Below are 17,569 nucleotides of genomic sequence, written 5' to 3'. Positions count from 1 at the left end.
TTAATTGCCTGGTCTAATGACAAGAACAAAAGTAGAGGAGTAAAGGACCAGCAAGGATGAAAAGCAGCCACAATTTGCATTCAGGATGGAGGTGCCCTTTGTTGTCCCACAGCCAAGTCAACTTCAAAGTTTGCTGCACGGAGATGCGCATCAGTCACCATGGCAACAACCGATCTGCCCAGGCCACTCGACCCTGGCCAGCCCTCTGCCAGCCACAGCTTTCAGGGAGCCGGGTGGGGCAGAGAACACAGGGCTGCTGCTCAGCCTGGCCTGCCTTCATCCAGCATGTCTTATTGGCTCTCTGAGGGGAGAGGGTTCTGGGTCAGCACCTCAACTGACTGCACCGTCATCCAGCAAACATGCCTTAGTAGCCACCAAGTGCCTGTGCAGCGGGTCCCTCCTTAGACATACCCTCTGGTTCCTGGCACCAATTGTCACTGAACGAAGGCTTGTGAATGAGTCAATGAATGAAATTATAACCAAAGTCTCCTGGGAGCTTCTAAAATAAGCAAATGCCCAGCTCCACCACCTGAAACTGGCTGCATCAGCATCTCTGGGAGGTACACGCAAGACTGGGGTGGAGGGCCACAGATGCACTCGCGCCCTCGAGTTAGAGCAGAAGGAGAAAATTGAATGGAGACAGTCCAGGTGGGGCCACTGGAGCTGCCACTCACTGAGATGGCTGGAGGGGAGCTTGGTTTGGGATGTGTCGAGTTAGAGGTGCCCAGGAGGCAATTGGGAGTCCAGAGTTCTGGGGAGAACTCAGGGAGGGAGGCAGCCTTTTTATACACCAGAGTAATGAGACCATAGTGAGGGTGCGGAGACGGGTGTATTAGTGCATTTTCACACTGCTGATAAAGACATACCCGAGACTGGGTAATTTTATAAAGAAAAAGAGGTTTAATGGACTCACTGGTCTACATGGCTGGGGAAGCCTCACAGTCACAGCAGAAGGCAGGAGAAAGAATGAGAACCAAGTCCAAGAGGTTTCTCCTTATAAAACCATCTGATCTCGTGAGACTTACTATCACGAGAACGGTATGGGGGAACTGCCCCCATGATTCAATTATCTACCACTCAGTCCCTCCCACAGCACGTGGGAATTATGGGAGCTACAATTCAAGATGAGATTTGGGTGGGAACACAACCAAACCATATCAATGGGCAAGAGACCGAGTGTCCAAGGGATCAGCCCTGGAGCACACGGGCCAACAAGGAGGGGCAGATGAGTGAGATGAGAGTGAGTACCAGGCAAATGTGCTGCCTGGGAAGCCAGGAGAGCGTGATAAGCGCAGGCTGGGGGGGAAAGATGGTCGTGCTCAGGGCATCAAGGCGGGAGCTACAGAAGAAAGTCTCCCAACCAACATGTGCTGGCTGCTGTGGGTGTTCCACCTGGGTAGGGGCTGCCCAGACTGTCTGTGCCCAAAGACCAGGGCCTCGGTGGGGGCCACATTGAAAGTGTCTTGAGAACCACTCCTAAGTACACCAGGTTCTTATCTTGAAATTTACCTCCTCTTCCCCCATCATAGGCAATGAGAGAGTGCTGGAGAAAGTTAAACCATACCATTATCTGCCTCCTAAACAGTAATGAAGGCCAGGTGCAGTGGCTCACACCTGTAATCCCAGTACTTTGGAAGGCTGAGGCATGGAGATCACTTGAGCCCAGGAGTTCAGGAGCAGCCTGTGCAACTCAGCGAGACCTCTGTCTCTACAAACCTTAGCTGTCCATGGTGATACACGCCTGTATTCCCAGCTGCTAGGGAGGCTGAGATGGGAGGATCCCTCGAGCCCAGGAGTTTGAGATGAGCCTGGGCAATGTAATGGGACCCCATCTGTGCAAAAAATTTAAAAAATTAGCTAGGCATTACCTGTAGTCCCAGCTACTGGAGAGGCTGAGGCAAGAGGATGACTTGAGTCCAGGAGTCAAGGCTGCAATAAGCCATGATCACACCACTGCACTCCAGCCTGGTGACAGAGTGAGACCCAGTTTCAAAGAAAAACCCCAAAAACATAGTACTGGGAACAGCTTGAGTTTTTTTAAGAGCTCACCCAGCTGGGCGCACTGGCACAGGATTTACACATATCTACTTTGGGCCTCACAGTCACCCTTTGAGGCAGGTACTATCTACTTCCGTGTCTAAAAACAGGTCAAGAAACGTGCCCAGCATCAAGGCTGGCCAGGCAACCTGTCCCCACAGGCAAAGGTGTTGACCACCAGGACATACCCCCACTTTCCGGCCAGCACAACATCGAGGGATGCTCTGGGGAAGCTTCTGGGCTGGGCACTGATCTCCTTTCCCTTGACCTGTCCACTAGGTACCTATGCTCTGGACACCTGGATTGGGGGAGCTGTACCCATGGTGGAAACCAGGGTATGGGGTTTCGTTGTGTCCCTGCCAGGCCCAGTTTCTAGCCCTTGTTTGTGACTCCATGCTAATGAAGCAGAAGAATAGGGAATGACGGTAACCAGGGCTTAAGCAGGAGAACAGCAGGTACAGCCAGTTCTGGGCAGGATTAGGCAGCCTCCAGCCACGTGCGCACTCCTGCGATAACAAGACGTCTCCACTTCAGCCTCTGGTTGGTCAAGGGCCAATCCTTCATAGGCTGTAACCAATTGGAAGCCTCTATGGGGCACCTAGGACTGTTATCAAATTCTCTTAGCTTAATAAAAACCCTAAAACAATTGTGATCAGGGCTCCTGAGCCAGTTGCTGAAGGCTGCTCCCTGCGCTTCGGTTGCTTCGTTCTCTTGTTGCTTTGTTTGCACATTTTGTTCAATGCTTTGTTCAACACACCAAGAGCCTGGGCAACTCACAGTCAAGACTTCCCATCTGGTAACACTAATTTTACTAGGTGGGGATAGGCTGATGTGGCAGGAGGGGGCCTCGTGCCCAATGGAAATGTGGCTGGACCTTCATCTGCGGAGGACATTGGAAAAGGCTACAGGCAGCTGGCTTAAGGGACTGTCCCCAGGACAGCATTTATTCCTGTTTAATGCCTCTTAGCCAGGAGTGGATCAGGTTTGGTGGCTGCCTATGCAATGTGAGGGGATTTCTTTTTCTTTTTCTGTTTCTTTCTTTCTTTTTTTCTTTTTTTTTTTTTTTTTGAGACAGAATCTTGCTCTGTCACCCAGGCTGGAGTGCAGTGCAATACTGGCTCACTGCAACCTCCACCTCCCAGGTTCAATCAATTCTCCTGCCTCAACCTCCCAAGTAGCTGGGACTACAGGTATGTGCCACCACACCCCACTAATTGTATTTTTAGTAGAGATGGGGTTTCACCATGTTAGCCAGGATGGTCTCAATCTCCTGACCTCGTGATCCACCTGCCTCAGCCTCCCAAAGTGCTGGTATTACAGGCATGAGCCTCGGTTCCCAGTGTGAGGGGCTCTCTTTAAGGAAAAAAAAATACAGAATCGCCCATTCAAAATTAGGTATGAACATGAATATTCACTTAGAATGAGAAGTAACAAATCACAAATTTCACAATGTCAACAAATACAGAAGCCTACAATCATGCAAGCGCATTGCCAGGGCTTCTCTGAGCCATGAAGTTTCAAGTAAGCAAGGGACGATGAGCTTAAGCTTCCTCGGCTTCCAGGACATCGGAATTATCTCTGCCTTGAACAGCTCCCTTGCTGGGAGTCAATGGATGTCTCTGCCCTGGGCAGTCAGATCACCCCTACTTCCCAACCATGAAAGCAGCCGCTACTCTTTTGGTGACAAGGCAGGACCACTGGGGCTGTCTAAAGCCCCACCTTTGGGAGTTTAGCCTGGCCCACCTAAACTGGGGAAGTGACAGTGTCCGGGAAATTTCCAGCAGTTCTGAGCAGGGCTCCAGCACAAGCCTTCAGGGGCAATGCCTCTGACCCAGGCACCAACATTGACCTTCTCCAAAGACTGGTGACAGGGATTCATTCGTGCACCTGTTTACTGAGTGCCTACCACATGCCAGTAGGGTGCCAGAGTGAGGGGCAGATCACTGTGAACCACACGGGCACAGCTAAGAAGGTTTAAATGTGTGACCTGGGTACACAGCCTGCACCTATTAGTTGCTCGTTAAATGTTGGCTTCCTCTCCGTCCTCCCACTTGCCAGGCACCGTCCTATGCAGAGGCAGCGCCCAGCCCAGAGCAGTGCATTCTGCAGCCACATGCCAGAGCCCTAGGAGGACAGGCCACCTGACTTCCCACCCTTGAAAATAGCTGCTGCTCTTTTAGTGACAAAGGAGGACCTGGGGCTGCCTTGGCCCTCCCCTGCCCCTTCCTGGAGAGACCCAGAAGCAGGCTCCACTTGTGTGAGGTTACCCAGCAGGGTAGGGGTGTGGCCAGGTCTCCTGTGTCCGAGCCCCTCCTCTCCCGTTGGCCCTCCCAGGAAGCACGAGGCCCTTCCAATCCCCTTCCTGTCTGGCCTGGCCTGGCCCCAGCACTCCGGTGAAGTCCGGGGTTCTCAACCTCAGATGAGAATCACCGCGGTGTTGGAGACAGGAAGCAAAGCCCCAGTCCCAGCATCCCGGCCATTCTTGGGCCTGGCTCCCGAGCGCCCGAGGCAGGGGGCTCCCGGTGGGACGCGACATCCGGACCCAAGGCGCTCCCAAGTGTCGCTTGAGAGCTGCACCCCTACTGCCCGAGGCCCCACACTCCGCAGGGAGGCTGGGGGATCGGGAAGGAGGCGGCCAGGGTGAAGCTAGGGGGGATGCTGTGGTGAGTTTGGAAGGACTTGGGATGGGGGGGACAGCGGTGGGAAGCGCCCCTCCCCGGGACGAAGGTGAGAACGAGTCCGAGGCCTCCCCTCTCAGGGGTCCGCGGTGGTAGACTGGAGTCGGAGCCTTCCCCGGGGACCGCGGCTGAAGGGGTCTGCTCCCGGGAGGCCCCTTCCTCGCGGCGTTGGTAGCTAAGGCGGGGAGCGTGGGACGCGCCACCTGCTGGCCCAGAGCTCGGGGCCCGCGCGGTCTGGCGGCGCCACCTGGTGGCCACTTTGGGAAGCGCAGCCTGGCCGTACGACCCCACCAGAGCCGAGGGGCTGGGGAGCAGAGGGGGCACAGGCGTGTGCGAAAGGGTTCCTCCACCAGCTCCAGCTGCCCGCGACCTCCGAGTCACGACCCCGTCCTGGGGCGCCTGGACTAGCCGCCCCTCTTCTCGCAGCGCCCATTCTCGGATCCCCTGTGGTCCCCGGGAATTGGGCCTCCGCTCAGGGGCCCCCTCCTCCTCGCCCACCGCCCTCACCGCCCCTCTTTGGATGTGTCATCTTGAACAAAATCGCCTACCCTGATCTTCGGTTTCTTCTTATTTTAAAGGTTGCAGGGCCGGGGGGCAGGGGGGTCTTACAATACAGAGTGCGGGGCGGGTGGACAACTAGACGGGACGACCCCCCACAGCGGCTGGGTGAGTCCCGCCACAGGCTTTGGTCCGGATGCCGGGAGGCGGGAGATGAGCTGTGTAAGCGGGGCGGGGTGCTTCTGCACCCATGAGTGGGAGGTGCAGCAAGTGACTGTCAGAATCCCCTCCCCTCCCGAGTCTGGAAGCTTCCGGGCCAATTTCCATGACCCCCAATTCCTGGAGGTGGACTTTAGCCAACCTGAAACCCCGTAGGGCCTTCCCATGGAGCCGGATGCCGCTGGGCAATTGACTGCGATCCCCCAAGTGAGTCTGAGCCTGGCAAGAAGCAGCCTCCTGGGATCACTAAGAGAAACCCTGAGTCTGGAGAAGAGGAAATGCTCCCTCTTACTAGGACAAGGTCAGTCCCAGTCTGCGGGAGGCCTCGCTGGCTGGAGGGCCTTGCCTGCTCGAGCATCCCTGCCCAGGACCCCAGCTATCATGCTTCCCCTAGGCTGCTATCCTCACCGACTGTCCCCATGGGGGTGCTATGAGTAAGCAGAGCAGTTACAGCAGCGATTTTCAAACTTAAGCAAACTTTCGAAGCAAGCATTGGAATCGCCCGAATGGCTTGTTGCACCCGTGTTCTGATTCAGCAGTTCTTGGGTGGAGACAGAGTCTGCCTTTCAGCAAGTTGCCAGGGGATGCAGCTGCTGCTGGTCCTGAGAGCCACTGACTTCGAGTCAGAGGAGACCGGGGCGTGAATTACTTACTAGCAGCCAGACTGGGGGCTTGTTAATTGGCCTCCGTTTCCTCACCCAGAAGATGGGGACAGTTGGACATAACTCTCAGGGTTGCAGGGAGCATTGGATGAGAGGCACACGCAGGGCTCAGCCCAGGACCTGGCATGTAGTAGGTGTGCAGCAAACGCTGGCTGTTCTCCTTGGTATTTGTGTGCACCTACGTCCCACCCAGGGTCCTCCCATATGTGGCAGATGCTGCAAAGTGACGATGCAAGGATTAAACAGGAGAAAGGAAATAAGGATGAAAAAAGCCACAATCATTTTATTTGGGCAGCTCAGAGTCTGGAGAGGAGATAAAGTGAGAACCTTGTGATCCTGTAACAGAGGAAGGGGTCACAGGGGATGGGATGAGAGCATGGAGCACGCAGGGGTGACTGCTTTCAGGAGTCAGGGGACACCACCTAGAGGAGGTGACATGTGAGCTGAGCCTGGAAGGTAAGATTTCATCCATCCCAGAAGGGAAAAGAGCACCTCAGGCTGGGAGAGCCACTGCCCTGGTTCTCAATTTGGACCATGTGTCGGATCACCTGGGAGACCTTTAAAAACCCCAGTTTCCAAGTGGCACCCCAGACCAAGAATGTCTAAATCTTGGAGAGTGCTTTGGAATAAAAGTTTGTGTCTCCCAAAAGTTTATATGTTAAAACCCTACCCTCAATGTGATGATACTAGAAGGTGGGGCTTTGGGAGGTGATAGGTTTAGATGACATCATGAAGTTGGAGCCTTCCTAATAGGATTAATGCCCTTATAAAAAGAGAAAGAGGCAGCTGGACGTGGTGACTCATGCCTATAATCCCAGCACTTTGGGAGGCTGAGGTGAGCAGATCATAAGATCAAGACCATCCTGGCCAACATAGTGAAACCCTGTCTCTACTAAAAATACCACGTGCCTGTAGTCCCAGCTACTTGGGAGGCTGAGGCAGGAGAATCACTTGAACCTGGGAGGCGGAGGTTGCAGTAAGCCAAGATCATGCCACTGCACTCCAGTCTCTCTCTCTCTCTCTCTCTCTCTCTCTCTCTCTCCCTCCCTCTCTCCCTCTCTCTCTCTCTCTGTGCATGTACCAGGAAGAGGACCCTCACCAAGAACTCAACCATTCTTGCTTTCTGATCTTGGACTTCCAGTACCATGAGAAATAAATTTTAGTTGTTGAAGTCACCCAGTCTATGGTAATTTGTTATAGCAGCCTGCACTAAGAAGGCAGGGAGGGGAGTGCCAAAAACGTCTAACACTGCCTAGGTGTCAGTGTGCAGGCAAGGTTGAGAACCACTGAGCAAAGGCTTGAAGGAACAAATTCACATGTCTGTCCAGGCACACAGGAGTAAACAGCTCAAGTGGGAGCAAGAAACAAGGGGCGAGGGGATACACGGGACCATTTCCTCAGAACCGTGGAAGAATTCTGACTAGCAAATAAAATAAGCAAATGTCCATGGCCTTTAATTTGCAAAAGTGCATCCCTGATGACCACCACATTTGCATTTGAACAGGACTTGCTATTGCCTCAAGAAGGGAGTGGCTGAGAGGTTCAGTACCACCAGTAATGAATTTACCTCTGTTTCTGAGGACGCTGCTGATTCGTGTTTGGATACTCTGATCCCAGAAAATACCCAGCATTCACTGAGTGTTGTTGAACTGAAAGAACAACCTTTCAGTGCGATCATGGCCTTCTACCTGAGTGACTACTGTTGATTGCATTTGGTTTCAAGGTTTTCCTGTACCTCAATTGGGCTAATGTTGTCTGAGGGATGTCAAGAAACTCCACAAAAACTTTAGTGTCTATGACTACTCCCTGAAATCCCACTATTGGTGCTTTGTCTTTCATTGATTCTTTAATTCCATTGCCAGAAGTAGGTCTTCAAGGGTTGGAGGGGCAGAAAGCCTGACAGTTGTAGGGGAGAAGGTAAAGATCTCTTTGAGAGAGAGCCTTGGCATTGGCCAAGACCTAAGAAGAATCAAGACTTAAAAGACAGGTGCTTATTTTAGTTTCAAATGGGAACCTCTTGACATTTTTTTCTTGGTTTTTGAAATTTCTATGCTACACCCGGTACCAATGTTCACCATTTCCCCAGGGACTAATTTTGCTAATTGTAGAACACAGATTGATTTTTGCAAAATTCTTTCAAGCAAGTTCTAGTCATAAAACATTTCTAGGCTGGGTGCAGTGGCTCATGCCTATAATTCCAGCACTTTGGAAGACCAAGGCAGGTGGATCACCTGAGGTTAGAAGTTTGAGACCAGCCTGGCCAACATGGTGAAACCCTGTCTTTACTAAAAATACAAAAATTAGCCAGGTATGGTGGTGGGTGCCTGTAATCCCAGCTACTTGGGAGGCTGAGGCAAGGAGAATCACTTGAACCTGGGAAGTGGAGATTGCAGTGAGAGATCGCACCATTGCACTCCAGCCTGGGTGACAGATCAAGACTCTGTCTCAAATAAAATTTCCAATAGCCAACAAGGGAAATAGTAAAAGATTTGTGCCGGGGCGGGGGGGTCCAAGATGGCCGATTAGGAGCCGCTCTGGACTGCAGCTCCCAGCGAGAATGCGGAGGGTGAGTGGATGCCACATTTCCAGATGGATTTTTATTGCCCACAGACCAGGAGATTCCCGGGCAGAGGAGCCCCATGGGTCACTGGCACGGCGGGTGTCCACACAAAATACGTGGGTCCGGGCCGGCACAGTGGGTCGCCGCTCGGGAAATCACACAGATCCAGGCACCTTTTCAACAGGTGACTGGAATGCCTGGCAGGCAGAGTCACCCGTTCAACTGATAAAAAGGGGACTGAAACAGGGAGCCAGGCCAGGAGATTTCCGGGTGAAAAAGCACCACAAATCTCCAGCATGGCTGTTGCAGCCAGTGCAGTGGGTCTCCACTTGGGAAATCACACAGATCTGGGTACCTTTTCAGCAAGTGACTGGAATGCCTGGGAGACAGTGTCACCCATTCAACTGAAAAAAAGGGGCCTGAAACATGGAGCTGGCCCGGAGATTCTCGGGTGAAAAAGCGCCACGAGACCCCAGTATGGCTGTTTCAGCTGATGCAGCGGGTCTCTGCACAAAATCTCACACAAATCCAGGCACCTTTCAACTGGCAACTAGAATGCTGGGGAGACAGAGTCGCCCGTTCAACTTAACAAAAGGGGACTGAAACCAGGGAGCTAGGCCAGAAGATTCCCCAACGAGAAAAAGAGCTGCAAGTCTCCAGTGGCTGTTCCAGTGGGTCAATGCACAATAAATCACACAAATCCAGGCACCATTTCAACGGATGACTGGGACGCCTGGGAGACAGAGTCACCCATTCAACTGGAAAAAAAAAAAAAAAAGGGTCTGAGGCAGGGAGCCAGGTGATCAGGCTTGGCCTGTCCCACCCCCACAAAAAACAGCAATCTGAAATGCTCTGTATTGAGAGTTTCACAGCAAGCACTGCTGAATCCAAGACAGTCCAGCTCTGTGGGGGAGCCATATTTACCAGTACCAAGGTAGTCTGCTATTGCTGAGGTACTCTGCCATTACTGAGGCAGCCTGTCATTGCCAAGGCAGACCACCATTATAGAGAGAGTCCACCATTACAGAGGTGGGCCGCCATTGCCAAGGTAGTTCTAACTATATCCCTACAAATAGAACTGTAGGGAAGTTCACACGGTAGCTGTGCGGAGCCCACAGCAGCTCAGCAAAGCCTCTGCTGGGAGACTGTGACTAGGCTACCTCCTTGCTGGGCAGAACAGCCCTGAAAAAAAGCAGCAGCATGACAGAAACTTGTAAATAAAGCCCTACCTTCCCAGGACAGAGCACCTGGGGGGAAAAAAAGGTGTTTATGAGTTCTGCTGCAGCAGACTTAAACATACATGCCCAGCAACTCTGAATGGAACAACAGAGCTCACAGCTGAGCACTTGAGCTCCTATAACGGATAGACTGTCTCCTCAAACAGCTTCCTGACCCCCATATATCCAAAGAGTCACCTCATAAAGGAGAGTTCAGACTGACATCTGGCAGGTATCCTACTGGGACAAAGACAGCAGAAGAAGAAACTGGCTGTAAGCCTTACTGTTCTGCAGCCACTGCAGGTGATCCCCAGGCAAGCAGGGCCAGGAGTGGACCTCCAGCAGTTTACAGCAGATGGACCTGACTATTAGAAGGAAAACTAAGAAACAAATAACTTCATCATCAACAAACTGGACGTCCACTCAGAGACCCCATCTGAAAGTCAACAACTACAAAGATGACAGATAAATAAATCCACAAAGATGGGAAGAAACCAGTGCAAAAAGGATGATAACACCCAAAATCAGAATGCTTCTCCTCCTCCAAGGGATCACAACTCCTCATCAGCAAGGGAACAAGGCTGGATGGAAAATGAGTCTGATGAATTGACAGAAAGAGACTTCAGAAGGTGGGTAATAAAAGCCTTCTCTGAGCTAACAGAACATGTTCTAACCCAATGAAAAGAAACTAAGAACCTTGAAAAAAGGTTTGATGAAATGCTAACAAGAATAAACAGCTAGAGAGGAATGTAAATGAATTGAAGGAGCTGAAAAACACAACCTGAAAACTTTGTGAAGTATACACAAGTTTCAACAGCCAAATTGACCAAGCAGAAGAAAGGATATCAGAGGTCAAAGAACAACTCAATGAAATAAAATGAGAAGGCAAGATTAGAGAAAAAAGGGTAAAAAGAAATGAACAAAGTCTCCAAGAAATATGGGACTATGTGAAAAGACCTAATCTACATTTGATAGGTGTACCTGAATGTGACAGAGAGAATTAATACAAGCTAGAAAATACTTTTCAGGATATTATCCAGGAAAACTTCCACAACCTAGCAAGGCAGACCAATATTCAAGTCCAGGAAATACAGAGAACACCGCAAAGATATTCCACAAGTAGAGCAACCATAAGGTACATAATCGTCAGATTCACCAGGGTTGAAATGAAGGAGAAAATGCTAAGGGCAGCCAGAGAGAAAGATCGGGTTACACACAAAGGGAATTCCATCAGACTCACAGTGGATCTCTCAGCAGAAACCCTACAAGCCGGAAGAGAGGGGGGCCAATATTCAACATCATTAAAGAAAAGAAATTTCAACCCCAAATTTCATATCCAGCCAAACTAAGCTTCATAAGTGAAGGAGAAATCCTTTACAAATAAGCAATTACTCAGAGATTTCATCACCACCAGGCCTACTTTACAAGAGCTCCTGAAAGAAGCACTAAACATAGAAAGGACCAACCAGTACCAGCTACTCCAAAAACATACAAAATGATAAAGAGCATTGACACAATGAAGAAACTGCATCAACTAATGGGCAAAACAGATGGATAGCATCAAAATGGCAGGATCAAATTCACACATAACAATATTAACCCTAGGTGTAAATGGGATAAAGGCCCCAAACAAAAGACACAGACTAGTAAATTGGATAAAGAGCCAAAACCCATTGGTGTGCTGTAACCAGGAAACACATCTCACATGCAAGGATACACAAAGGCTCAAAATAAAGGGATGGAGGAAGAATTACCAAGCAAATGGAGATTTAAAAAAATTTAAAAAGCAGGAGTTGCAATCCTAGTCTCTGATAAAATAGACTTTAAACCAACAAAGATCAAAAGAGACAAAGGAAGACATTACATAATGGTAAAAGGATCAATGCAACAAGGAGAGCTAATGATCCTAAATATATGTGCACCCAATACAGGAGCACCCAGATACATAAAGCAAGTTCTTAATGACTTACAAAGAGACTTAGACTCCCACACAATAATAGTGGGAGACTTTAATACTCCACTGTCAATATTAGACAGATAAACAAGACTGAAAATTAACAAGGATATCCAGGACTTGAACTCAGACCTGGAACAAGCAAACCTAATAGACATTTACACAACTCTCCACCCCAAATCCACAGAATATACATTCTTCTCAGCACCACATCACACCTACTCGAAAAACTGACCACATAATTGGAAGTAAATCACTCCTCAGCAAATGCAAAAGAACAGAAATCATAGCAAACAGTCTCTCAGACCACAGTGTAATCAAGTTAGAACTCAGAATTGAGAAACTAACTCAGAACCACACAGCTTCTTGGAAACTGAGCAACTGGCTCTTGAATGTTGACTGGATAAACAATGAAATGAAGGCAGAAATAAAGATGTTCTTCAAAACCAACGAGAACGAAGACACAACATACTAGAATCTCTGGGGCACATTTAAAGCAGTGTCTAGAGGAAAATATATAGCAATAAATGCCCACATGAGAAGGAAAGAAAGATCTAAAATCAACACACTATCATCAAATTGAAAGAGCTAGAGGAGTAAGATCAAGAAAATGCAAAAGCTAGCAGAAGACAAGAAATAACTAAGATCAGAGCAGAACTGAAGGAAATAGAGACACAAAAAACCCTTCAAAGAATCAATAAATCCAGGAGCTGATTTTTTTAAAAGATCAACAAAATAGACAGACCACTAGCCAGATTAATAAAAAAGAAAAGAGAGAATAATCAAATAGATGCAATAAAAAAATGATAAAGGGGATATCATCACAGATTCCACAGAAATACAAACCATCATCAGAGATTATTACAAACAACTCTATGCACATAAACTAGTAAACCTGGAAGAAATGGATATATTCCTGGACACCTGCATCCTCCCAAGCCTAAACCAGGAAGAAGTCGAAACCCTGAATAGACCAATAACAAGGGCTGAAGTTGAGGCAGCAATTAAGAGCCTACCAACCAAAAAAAGCCCAGGTCCAGATGGGTTCACAGCCGAATTCCACCAGACATACAAAGAGGGGCTGGTACTATTCCTTCTGAAACTATTCCAAACAATCCAAAAAGAGGAAATACTTCCTAAATCATTTTATGAGACCAACATCATCCTGATACCAAAACCCAGCAGAGACTCAACAAGAAAAGAAAACTTCAAGCCAACATCCATGATGAACATAGATGCAAAAATCTTCAATAAGAAAAGAAAACTTCAAGCCAATATCCATGATGAACGTAGATGCAAAAATCTTTAATAAAATACTGGCAAACCGATTACAACAGCACATCAAAAAGCTTATCCACCATGATCAAGTAGGCTTCATCCCTGGGATGCAAGGCTGGTTCAACATACACAAGTCTATAAATGTAATTCACCACATAAACAGAACCAAAGACAAAAACCACATGATTATCTCAACAGATGCAGAGAAGGCCTTTGACAAAATTCAACAGCTCTTTATGCTAAAAACCTCAATAAACTAGGTATTGATGGAATGTATCTCAAAATAATAAAAGCTATTTATGACAAACCCATAGCCAATATCATACTGAATGGGCAAAAACTGGAAGCAGTCCCTTTGAAATCTGGCACTAGACAAGGATGCGCTCTGTCACCACTCCTATTCAATATAGTATTGGAAGTTCTAGCCAGAGCAAGCAGGCAAGAAAAAGAAATAATGGGTATTCAATTAGGAAAGGAGGAAGTCAAATTATCTCTATTTGCAGATGACATGATTGTATATTTAGAAGACCCCATAGTCACAGCCCAAAATCTTCTGAAACTGATAAGCAACTGCAGCAAAGTCTCAGGATACAAAATCAACGTGCAAAAATCACAAGCATTCCTATACACCAATAACATACATAAAGAGAGCCAAATCAAGAACGAACTGCCATTTATAATTGCAACAAAGAGAATAAAATACCTAGGAATACAACTAACAAAGAATGTAAAGGACCTCTTCAAGGAGAACTACAAACCACTGCTCAACAAAATAAGAGAGAGGACACAAACGGAGAAACATTCCATGCTCATGGTTAGGAAGAATCAATATCATGAAAATGGCCATACTGCCCAAAGTAATTTACAGATTCAACACTATCCCCATCAAGCTACCAATGACCTTCTTCACAGAATTGGAAAAAACCACCTTAAACTTCATGTGGAACCAAAAGAGAGCCCATATAGCCAAGTCAATTCTAAGCAAAAAGAACAAAGCTGGAGGCATCACACTACCTGACTTCAAACTATACTACAAGGCTACAGTAATCAAAACAGCATGGTACTGGTACCAAAACAGATATATAGACCAATGGAACAGAACAGAGGCCTTGGAGGCAACGCCACACATCTACAACCATCTGATCTTTGACAAACCTCACAAAAACAAACAATGGGAAAAGGAGTTACTGTTTAATAAACAGTGTTGGGAAAACTGGCCAGCCATGTGCAGCAAGCAGAAACTGGACCCTGTCCTGACACATTACACTAAAATTAACTACAGATGGATTAAAGACTTAAACATGAGACCTAACACCATAAAAACCCTAGTAGAAAACCTAGGCAAAACCAATCAGGACATAGGCATAGGCAAGGACTTCATGACTAAAACACCAAAAGCATTGCCAACAAAAGCCAAAATAGCTAAATAGGACCTAATCAAACTCCACAGCTTCTGCACAGCAAAAGAAACAGTCATTAGAATGAATCAACAACCAACAGAAAGGGAAAAAATTTTTGCAGTCTACCCGACAAGGGGCTGATATCCAGAATCTACAAAGAACTAAAACAGACTTACAAGAAAAAAACAAACAAGCCCATTCAAAAGTGGGCAAAGGATATGAACAGACATGTTACAAAAGAAGACATACTTGAGGCCAACAAACATATGAAAAAATGCTCATCATCACTGGTCATTAGAGAAATGCAAATCAAAACTACATTGAGATACCATCTCATGCCAGTTAGAATGGTGATCACTAAAAAATCTGGAGACAACAGATGCTGGAGAGGATGTGGAGAAACAGGAACACTTTTACACTGTTGGTGGGAGTGTAAATTAGTTCAACCATTGTGAAAGACAGTGTGGCGATTCCTCAAGGACCTAGAAATAGAAATTTCGTTTGACTCAGCAATCCCATTACTGGGTATATATCCAAAGGATTATAAATCTTTTTATTATAAGGACACATGCACGCGAATGTTCATTGCAGCACTGTTTACAATAGCAAAGACTTGGAACCAACCCAAATACCCATCAATGATAGACTGGACAGAGAAAATGTGGCACATATACTCCATGGAATACTATGCACCCATAAAAAACGATTAGTTTGTGTCCTTTGTAGGAACATGGATGAACCTGGAAACCATCATTCTCAGCAAACTGACACAAGAACAGAAAATCAAACACCACATGTTCTCACTGATAGGTGGGAGTTGAACAATGAGAACACATGGACACAGGGAGGGAAGCATCACACACTGGGGTCTGTGGGGTGGAAATAGGGGAGGGACAGCGGGGCATGGGGAGTTGGGGAGGGATAACATGGGAAGAAATGCCAGATATAGGTGATGGGGAGAAAGGCAGCACATCACATTGCCGTGTGTGTACCTATGCAACAATCTTACATGTTCTTCACATGTATCCCAAAACCTAAAATGCAATTTAAAAAATCATAAAAAAAAAAAAATTGTGCTATTCCATGCATGTGCCAACCAGGTCACATACTGACTTGTTTACATCCTCTCTTAGGCTGGGGTCACCAGGAGTGACCCTGAGACGGGATTTGAGTGAGTGGTTCTTTCGGAGGTGATCTCAGGAAGCCCAAGTAGAGCAGTGGAGAAGTGAGACAGGGAGATAAAGGGGGTCAATACAGAGTGTACTGATAAGCAACGGGGGCTCAAGTCCTCTGCGGAATTTAGGGAGACAGTATCAGTATTAAACATGCCACAGAGTTATTCCATGGGAGGGGCAAGGGAGCTGGGCATCATATATCTACCAGCTCCCATCAGTCATTGATCGAGGGATGCTCCCAAAAGGATTAACTCCTTGACACTTCTAGCTAGCCCTGGATGTGCCCATGCTTTCATGGCCAGAGAAAATTCTCAAGCAAAAGGAGTTGTAGTGCCAAGACATATGGATAGGGCACCTGTAGCATCTGCTACACAGACCAGCCCATTCACATGCCAACCCATCTATGAACAGCCTAGGAGTGTGTCTACCTACCAAGTGCCAGTGTTCCCGTGTACTAACTCTTTCATTTAGGCATCAATGTTTTCAGAGGCCAACTCATTCTGGAGGCACCATTAACACACCAATTAGAAAAGTGATCTACACAGAATCTGGCCACTGGAAATATCTCAGGCCCCTGTGAACACAGGTGTCAATTCCACTCTGTGACGTCAGTATATTTTAAGTGATTTTTCCCTGGTAGTAGGTTTCAATTCCCTGCTTCTTATTTTTAGTGTATCTATGTTAGGTTTTGTGATTGCTTTGTGATTACTGTGACATTTACAAAAAACATAGTTAACAAATTATTTGAATAGATGACAACTTTGGTCACAAAGAAAAGAAAAAAACTAAAAAACTCTATAACTCCATTCCCCTATATTCTGACTTTTTATTGTCTGAATTTACATTTTTATATTGCCTGTCTCTTAACAAATTGTTCTAGTTATTATTACTGATATCTTTGTCTTTTAGTCTTCATACTAGAGAAATGAGTGGTTTGCACACCACAATTACGGTAAAAGAGTATTCTGAATGTGTCTGTGTACTTACTTTTACCAGTGAGTTTTGTACTATCAGATGATGTCTTTGTTGCACATTAATGTTCTTTTCTTCTTCCAGATTAAAGAACTCCCTTTGGCAATTCTGTAAGACAGTTCTGGTGATGATGAATTCCCTCAGCTCATGTTTGAAGGATAGCTTTGCTGGGTAAGGTATTCTCAGTTGACAGGTCTTTTTTACCTTCAACACTTTGAGTATGTCATCCTATCCTCTCCAGATCTATATGCTTTCTGCTGAGAAGTCTGTTGCCAGATGAATCAGAGCTCCTTTATATGTTGTTTGCTTCTTTTCTCTTGCTGCTTTTAGCATCTTCTCTTTGTCCTTGACCTTTGAGAATCTGATTATTCTATGCTTTGGGGCCATTTTATTTGGATTAAATCTGGTGATTTTTGACCTTCCTGTACCTGGCATATTTATATCTTTCTCTAGGCTTGGAAAGGTTACTGTTATTATTTCTTTGAATAAGCCTTCTGCCCCCTTGTTCTTTTTCAGTTCCCTCTTGAAAGCCATTACCTCTAGATTTGCTCTTCTTATGTTATTTTCTAGATTTTGTAGGCATTCTTTATTCCTTTTCATTGTTCTATTTTCTCTCCTTCAAATGTATATTTTCAAATAGCCTGTCTTTGAGTTCACTAATTCTTTCTTCTGCTTGATCTGTTCTGTTGTTGAGACCTTGTGATGTGTTTTTTAGTTCAGCTAATGTCCTTTTCAGTTCCAAGACTTCTGTTTGATATTTTAAAATTATTTTAATCTCTGTTAAATTTCTCTGATAGGTTTATGAATTGGTTTTCTGTGTTACCTTGACATTTGTTGTGTTTTCTTAAGACTGCTGTTTTGAATTCGTGACCTGAGAGCTCACAGACTACCTACCGTCTTGTTTGGGCCCATCACTCAC

The 17,569-nt window shown here is 46.7% G+C and overlaps 1 long non-coding RNA gene across 1 annotated transcript; it reads left to right on the top strand.

Moving 5' to 3' along the window:
- Window positions 1-4,411: 4,411 nt before the first annotated feature.
- LOC141580733 (uncharacterized) lies at window positions 4,412-7,269 on the top strand. The gene is made up of 2 exons (XR_012513026.1): window positions 4,412-5,733; window positions 7,179-7,269. It is a non-coding gene; the product is annotated as an uncharacterized LOC141580733 (long non-coding RNA).
- The last annotated feature ends 10,300 nt before the right edge of the window (window positions 7,270-17,569 follow it).

The sequence above is a fragment of the Saimiri boliviensis genome, chromosome 12 (genome assembly GCF_048565385.1).
Source record: "Saimiri boliviensis isolate mSaiBol1 chromosome 12, mSaiBol1.pri, whole genome shotgun sequence".
In the NCBI taxonomy this organism is placed as follows: Eukaryota; Metazoa; Chordata; class Mammalia; order Primates; family Cebidae; genus Saimiri; species Saimiri boliviensis.
This window is presented reverse-complemented; position numbering and strand designations above follow the sequence as displayed.